The following is an 8685-nucleotide window of genomic DNA, read 5'->3' on the forward strand; positions in this document are numbered from 1 at the left end:
CCCTGGCTCAAAGACTCTGGATGATAATTTCTTATCATGCCATCTTTTTGCTTTCTCTTTGTAAATTTTTGCATTTTCAAAAGCATTGAGTCTGAATTCCTCTAGCTCATTTAACTGGAGCAATCGTTTTTCTCCAGCTAACTTGGCATCAAGGTTTAGGAATCTGGTTGCCCAATAGGCCTTGTGTTCCAGTTCCACTGGCAAGTGACAGGCTTTTCCATACACCAGCTGGTATGGAGAAGTTCCTATAGGTGTCTTGAATGCTGTTCTGTATGCCCACAAAGCATCATCCAAGCTTCTTGCCCAATCCCTTCTACGGTTAATCATAGTCTATTCCAGAATTCTTTTAAGTTCTCTATTAGAGACTTCAGCTTGCCCATTTGTCTGTGGATGATATGTAGTAGCTACCCTGTCGCTAACTCCATATCGAACCAAAGCAAAGTAAAGCTGTTTATTGCAGAAATAAGTGCCCCCATCACTGATTAGAACTCTAGGGATACCAAATCTGCTGAAGATGTGTGTCTTAGTATCATTATTGGGTGTTGCAATAGCTTTCACCCATTTGGATACATAATCCACTGCCACCAGAATATAAGTGTTTGAGTATGATGGTGGAAAAGGTCCCATGAAGTCAATACCCCATACATCAAACAACTCAATCTCCAAGATCCCTTGTTGAGGCATGGCATAACTGTAAGGCAGATTACCAGATCTTTGGCAACTGTCACAATTAAGTACAAACACTTGGGAATCTTTATAGAGAGTAGGCCAATAGAAGCCACATTGGAGGACTCTTGTAGCTGTTCGCTCACTTCCAAAATGTCCTCCATACTATGATCCATGGCAGTGCCAGAGGATCTTCTGTGCTTCTTCTTTAGGCACACATCTACGGATTACTCCGTCTGCACATCTCTTGAAGAGATATGGTTCATCCCAAAGATAGTACTTTACATCCGTGATCAATTTCTTTGTTTGCTGCCTACTGTACTCTTTGGGTATGAATCTCACTGCCTTGTAGTTTGCAATGTCTGCAAACCATGGCACTTCCTGGATGGCAAAGAGGTGCTCATCCGGAAAGTTTTCAGAGATTTCAGTAGGAGGGAGGGACGCCCCTTCTACTGGTTCTATTCGGGACAGATGATCTGCTACTTGATTCTCTGTCCCTTTTCTGTCTCTTATTTCTATATCAAACTCTTGCAGAAGCAACACCCATCTGATGAGTCTGGGTTTTGAATCCTTCTTTGTGAATAGATATTTAAGAGCAACATGGTCAGTGTACACAATCACTTTTGATCCTACTAAATAAGATCTGAACTTTTCAATGGTGTAAACCACTGCAAGTAACTCTTTTTCTGTGGTTGTGTAGTTCTTCTGTGCGTCATTTAAAACGCGGCTAGCATAATAAATAACGTGCAGAAGCTTGTCATGCCTCTGTCCTAACACTGCACCAATGGCATGATCACTGTCATCACACATTAATTCAAATGGTAATGTCCAGTCTGGTTCAGAGATGACTGGTGTTGTGACCAGCTTAGCTTTCAGAGTCTCAAACGCCTGCAGACACTCCTTATCAAAGATAAATAGCGTGTCAGCAGCTAGCAGATTACTCAGAGGTTTGGCGATTTTTGAAAAATCTTTTATAAACCTCCTATAGAATCTTGCATGCCCCAGAAAGCTTCTGATTGCCTTAACATTGCCAGGTGGTGGTAATTTTTCAATTACCTCTACCTTAGCTTGATCCACCTCTATTCCCTTGTTCGAAATTTTGTGCCCAAGGACAATTCCTTCAGTCACCATAAAGTGACATTTCTCCCAGTTTAAAACCAGGTTAGTCTCTTGGCACCTCTTTAGAACAAGTGCTAGATGGTCAAGACAGGAGGTGAATGAGTCTCCAAATACTGAAAACTCATCCATGAAGACTTCCAGAAATTTTTCTACCATATCAGAGAAAATAGAGAGCATGCACCTCTGAAAGGTTGCAGGTGCATTGCACAGACCAAATGGCATCCTTCTGTATGCAAATACTCCAGATGGACATGTGAACGCTGTATTGAGCCTTCTGTAATCAATACACATACGCCACCCTGTAACTGTTCTTGTGGGAACCAGATCATTTTTTTCATTATGAACCACTGTCATGCCACCCTTCTTAGGGACGACTTGAACAGGGCTTACCCAGGGGCTATCAGAAATAGGATAAATAATCCCAGCCTCTAGTAATTTAGTGACCTCCTTCTGCACCACCTCCTTCATGGCTGGATTCATCCACCTCTGTGGTTGGACCACTGGCTTAGCGTCACCCTCCAATAGGATCTTGTGCATGCATCTGGCTGGGCTAATGCACTTAAGATCACTTATGGACCACCCAAGAGCTGTCTTGTGTGTCCTTAGCACTTGTATTAGTGCTTCCTCTTCCTGTGGCTCTAAAGTAGAGATTATGATTACAGGAAAGGTATCACCTTCTCCCAGAAATGTATATTTCAGGGATGGTGGTAATGGTTTGAGCTCGGGTTTAGGAGGTTTCTCCTCTTCCTGAGGGATTTTTAGAGGTTCTATTATTCTCTCTGGTTCCTCCAGATCAGGCTAAACATCTTTAAAGTTATCCTCTAGCTCTGATTCGAGACTCTCAGCCATATTGACCTCTCTTACCAGAGAGTCAATAATATCAATGCTCACGCAATCATTTTGGGTGTCTGGATGCTGCATAGCTTTGATAACATTCAACTTAAACTCGTCCTCATTGACTCTCAGGGTCACTTCCCCTTTTTGGACGTCAATGAGGGTTCAGCCAGTTGCTAGGAAAGGTCTTCCTAGAATGAGAGTTGCACTCTTGTGCTCTTCTATTTTCAGCACCACAAAGTCAATGGGAAAGGTAAATGGCCCAACCTTGACAATCATGTCTTCAATCATGCCTGATGGGTGTTTAATGGAACCATCAACAAGTTGGAGACATATCCGGGTTGGTTTGACTTCATCAGTCAACCCAAGCTTTTTGATAGTAGATGCAGGTATTAGGTTGATACTTGCCCCAAGATCACATAGAGCTTGCTTGGTACAAGTACCTTCTAATGTGCATGGTATCATAAAGCTTCAGGGATCTTTAAGCTTCTCAGGTAAGCTTTTCAGAATGACTGCACTGCATTCTTCAGTGAGGTAAACTTTTTCAATTTCCCTCCAATCCTTCTTATGACTTAAGATCTCTTTCATGAATTTAGCATAAGAAGGTATTTGCTCAAGTGCCTCTGCAAACAGAATCTTTATTTCAAGAGTCCTGAGATAGTCTGCAAAGCGGGAAAATTGCTTATCCTGTTCTGCTTGGCGAAGTTTCTGAGGATAAGGCATTTTGGCTTTGTATTTATCAACCATAATTGTTGTAGGTTTATTACCTACAGATGTGGGTTGAGAAGCCTTTTTAGAGGGGTTGCTATCAGTACTTGTATGTGTCTGATCTTCCACTGGCATTTGAATGCCAGGGGTGGAAGCTGGAGTGGTGTTAGACGCCAACTCCTTACCTGTTTCTGGTGTCTGAACGCCAGAACTGTGCTTCCTTTGGGCGTTCAACACCAATTCCTTGCTTGTTTCTGGCATTGAACGCCAGGACTGAGCATGGTTTGGGCTTTCAACGCCAGCTTTCCACCCATTTTCTGGCGTCTGAGCGCCAGAATTTTTCCTCTCTGGGCTCTGACTGTCCTCAGAGGGATTTTGGGTAGTAGTCTATTCATTTCTTGGCTTCCTGCTGCCTTGAAGTGAGGTATTTAATGTTTTCCCACTTCTTAATTGAACTGCTTGGCATTCTTCTGTTATTTGTTTTGATAACTGCTGTTCTGTTTGCTTCAACTGTATTTCCATATTCATATTAGCCATTCTTGTTTCTTGTAGTATCTCCTTGAATTCGGCTAGCTGTTTTGTTAGAAAATCCAGTTGCTGATTGAATTTAGTAACTTGTTCTGTAGGACTGAGTTCAACAGTTACTGTTTTAGCCTCTTCATTGATGGAAGGTTCACTGCTCAGGTACAGATGCTGATTTCTGGCAACTGTATCAATGAGCTCTTGAGCTTCTTCAATTCTCTTTCTCATGTGTATAGATCCACCAGATGAGTGGTCTAGAGAAATTTGAGCTTTCTCTGTAAGCCCATAATAGAAGATATCTAACTGCACCCACTCTGAAAATATTTCAGAGGGGTATTTTCTCAGCATCTCTCTGTATCTCTCCCAGGCATCATAAAGGGATTCATTATCTCCTTGTTTGAAGCCTTGGATGCTTAGCCTTAGCTGTGTCATTTGTTTTGGAGAAAAATAGTGATTCAGTAATTTTTTTGATAGTTGTTTCCATGTCTTTATGCTGTCCTTAGGTTGGTTATTTAACCACCTCTTAGCTTGGTCTTTTACAGCAAATGAAAACAGTAACAATCTGTAGACATCCTGATCTACTTCCTTATCATGTATTGTGTCAGCAATTTGTAAAAATTGTGCCAGAAACTCTGTAGGTTCTTTCTGTGGAAGACCGGAATACTGGCAACTTTGCTGCACCATGATAATGAGTTGAGGATTCAACTCAAAACTACTAACTTCAATGGAGGGTGTACAGATACTACTCCCATATGAAGCAGTAGTGGGGTTAGCATATGACCCTAGAGTCCTTCTGGACTGTTCATTTCCACTTAAGTCCATAATGGAGAAAGGGAGATGATGTAAATTTATTTTATTATATATAAAAATTTCGAAATAATAAAATAAAATAAAATAAAATAAAGACGACAATAAAATTAAAAATAACTAAAAATGAAAATAAAAAAAGAATTTGAAAATATTTTATGAAGATTTTCGAAAAAGTGAGGAGAGAGAAAGTGGTTAGAATAATTTTTTTTGAAAAAGCAATTTTTTTAAAAGGATAAAATTTAAAAAATTTAGAAATTGAAATCTGAATTTTTATATAAAAAATTCGAAAATATGGCTTAAAATTAGTTAGAAAATATATTTTTTGAATTTTAAATTTTATGATGAAAGAGAAAAACACACAAAAGACACAAGACTTAAAATTTTTAGATCTAATGCTCCTTGTTTTCGAAAATTTGGAGGGAAAACACTAAGGAACACCAAATTTAAAAATTTTAAGTTCAAAACACAAGGAAGACTCAAGAACACTTTGAAGAATCACAAGAACAACAAGAACAAGAGAAAGAACACCAAACTTAAAATATTTAGAAAACCAAAATAAATTTTCGAAAATTAAAGAAAATTAACAAGAAAACACCAAACGTAAAGTTTGGCACAAGATTCAATCAAAGAAAAATTATTTTTGAAAAAAATTTTAAAAAGAAGATACTCAATTACCAAGAACATAAGCCAAAGCTCTAGCCAACTGAGCTATAAATATAACGTGTTTTAATATTGTATATAAAAAATATATTTTTGAAAACTAATGTTTTGAAAAAGCACAAGAAAAACAAGAAAAGACATAGAACAAGAAAAACCAAAGATCAAACAAGAAAAATAAACAAGAACAACTTGAAGATCAAGGAAGAATAAAGAACACAAATTCGAAAATTTAAAGGAAAATATAAAATATGCAATTGACACCAAACTTAAAGTATAAAACTAAACTCATATAAAACTAAAAATTAATAAGGAAAAATAATATTTTTGAAAAAAAAATTGAAAAGAAAATAAAGGACTCAGATTTAATGACTCTATAGCAACAAAAATAAATTATTCCTGATCTAAGCAACAAAATAAACCTTTAGTTGTTCAAACTCGAACAATCCCCGGCAACGGCGCCAAAAATTTGGTGCACGAAAATTGCAATCACACTTTTGCAATTCGCACAACTAACCAGCAAGTGCACTGGGTCATCCAAGTAATACCTTATGTGAGTAAGGGTCGATCCCACGGAGATTGTTAGTATGAAGCAAGCTATGGTGATCTTATTAATCTTAGTCAGGATGCCAATAAGGTTCTTTGAATTTAATTGTAAAAAGTGAAAGTGTTTGGAATAAGTAATTGTTACTCAATAATGGAGAATATGTTGGAGTTTTGGAGATGCTTTGTCCTCTGAATTTCAGCTTTTCCCTTGTCCTCCTCTTCACACACGCAAGGCTCCTTCCATGGAAAGCTGTATGTAGGGCGTCACCGTTGTCAATGGCTACTTCCCATCCTCTCAGTGAAAATGGTCCAAATGCTCTGTCACAGCACGGCTAATCATCTGTTGGTTCTCGATCATGTCGGAATAGGATCCATTGATCCTTTTGCGTCTGTCACTACGCCCAACAATCACGAGTTTGAAGCTTGTCACAGTCATCCAATCCCAGAATCCTACTCGGAATACCACAGATAAGGTTTAGACTTTACGGATTCTCAAGGATGCTGCCATCAATTCTAGCTTATACCACGAAAATTCTGATTAAGGAATCTAAGAGATACTCATTCAATCTAATGTAGAATGGAGGTGGTTGTCAGACACACGTTCATGGATTGAGGAAGGTGATGAGTGTCACAGATCATCACCTTCTTCATAGTGAAGCACGAATGAACATCTTAGATAGGAACAAGCGTGCTTGAATGGAGAACAGAAATAATTGCATTAATTCATCGAGATGCTGTAGAGCTCCTCACCCCCAACAATGGAGTTTAGAGACTCATGCCATCACAAGGTATATAATTCAGATCTAAAATGTCATGAGATCCAAAATATGTCTCTAAAAGTTATTTAAATACTAAACTAGTAACCTAGGTTTACATAAAATGAGTAAACTAAGATGGATAGTGCAGAAATCCACTTCTGAGGCCCACTTGGTGTGTGCTGGGGCTGAGACTTAAGCTTTTCACGTGCTTGGGCTGTTTCTAGAGTTGAACGCCAGGTTGTAACCTGTTTCTGGCATTGAACTCTAACTTGCAACCTATTTCTGGCGCTGAACGCCAGACTGCAACATGGAACTAGCGTTCAACGCCAGTTTACGTCGTCTATCTTCGCGCAAAGTATGGACTATTATATATTGCTGGAAAGCCCTGGATGTCTACGTTCCAACCCAATTGAGGGCGCGACAAGTGGACTCCTGTAGCTCCAAAAAATTCATTCCGAGTGCAGGGAGGTCAGAATCCAGCAGCATTAGCAGTCCTTTTTCAGCCTAAATCAGATTTTTGCTCAGCTCCCTCAATTTCAGCCAGAAAATACCTGAAATCACAGAAAAATACACAAACTCATAGTAAAGTCCAGAAATATGATTTTTGCTTAAAAACTAATAAAATTCTATTAAAAACATACTAAAATCTACATGAAATTATCCCCAAAAAGCGTATAAAATATCCGCTCATCACAACACCAAACTTAAACTGTTTCTTGTCCTCAAGCAACTAGATAAATAAAATAGGATAAAAAGAAATCAAGAAGCAATAATATCTCAGAGTTTTAAGTGAAGCTTAGATTCTAATTAAATGAGCGGGACTAGTAGCTTTTTGTTTCCGAACAGTTTTGGCATCTCACTTTATCCTTTGAAATTCAGAATGGTTGGCATCCATAGGAACTCAGAATTCAGATAGTATTATTAATTCTCTTAATTTAGTATGTTGATTCTTGAACACAGTTACTTTATGAGTCTTGGCCGTGGCCCTAAGCACTTTGTTTTCCAATATTACGATCGGATACATAAATGCCACAGACACATAACTGGGTGAACCTTTTCATATTGTGACTTAGCTTTGCTAAAGTCCCCAATTAGAGGTGTCCAGAGTTCTTAAGCACACTCTTTTTGCTTTGGATCACGACTTTAACCACTCAGTCTCAAGCTTTTCACTTGGACCTGCATGCCACAAGCACATGGTTAGGGACAACTTGATTTAGCTGCTTAGGCCTGGATTTATTTCCTTGGGCCCTCCTATCCATTAATGCTCAAAGCCTTGGATCCTTTTTACCCTTGACTTTTGGTTTTAAGGGCTATTGGCTTTTTCTGCTTGCTTTTTCTTTTTCTTTCTCTCTTTTTTTTCTTTTTTTTTTTTTGCAAATTTTTTTCACTACTTTTTCTTGCTTCAAGAATCAATTTCATGATTTTTCAAATCATCAATAACATTTTTCTTGTTCCTCATTCTTTCAAGAGCCAACAATTTTAACATTCATAAAATTCAATATAAAAAATATGCACTGTTCAAGCATTCATTCAGAAGACAAAAAGTATTGCCACCACATATAAATAATTAGAATTTTCCTTATTAAGAACTCGAAAAAAAATTGCCTCTTTATTCTAAACATCTACTATTTTATTCATGTTTGATGATAATGAGAAAAATAAATTATAGCTTAATTGGAGATAAAATCAAAATAGATATACTAATTACTACTACTCATATATAACTTCTAAGGTAAATTCTTAATAAGAACAATTATCACAGAGTTAAGGCTAAGATTAGGACTCAACGACCTTTATTTTAGGAGGTGGATGCTCCTTTAGTCTGTGGGGTGCTTGGCCCTTCAAGAGATAACTTCTGACGCTTCAGTTCCTTCAGTTCACGCCCTTGCTTCTCTTGTTCTTTAAGCAGTTTGCAAATCGTGCTGTCTTGATTCTGCTGCTCTTGGATCTCCAGATATTCGTCTTCTTTCAGATCGAATTTAACTTCCGGGGTCACTGATCTCAGACCCATTATTTTGTGGTAATGGTCTGCATGTTCTTTGGTTAAGAACTTCTCTTGATTCCA

Source organism: Arachis hypogaea, chromosome 6, assembly GCF_003086295.3.
Source record: "Arachis hypogaea cultivar Tifrunner chromosome 6, arahy.Tifrunner.gnm2.J5K5, whole genome shotgun sequence".
In the NCBI taxonomy this organism is placed as follows: Eukaryota; Viridiplantae; Streptophyta; class Magnoliopsida; order Fabales; family Fabaceae; genus Arachis; species Arachis hypogaea.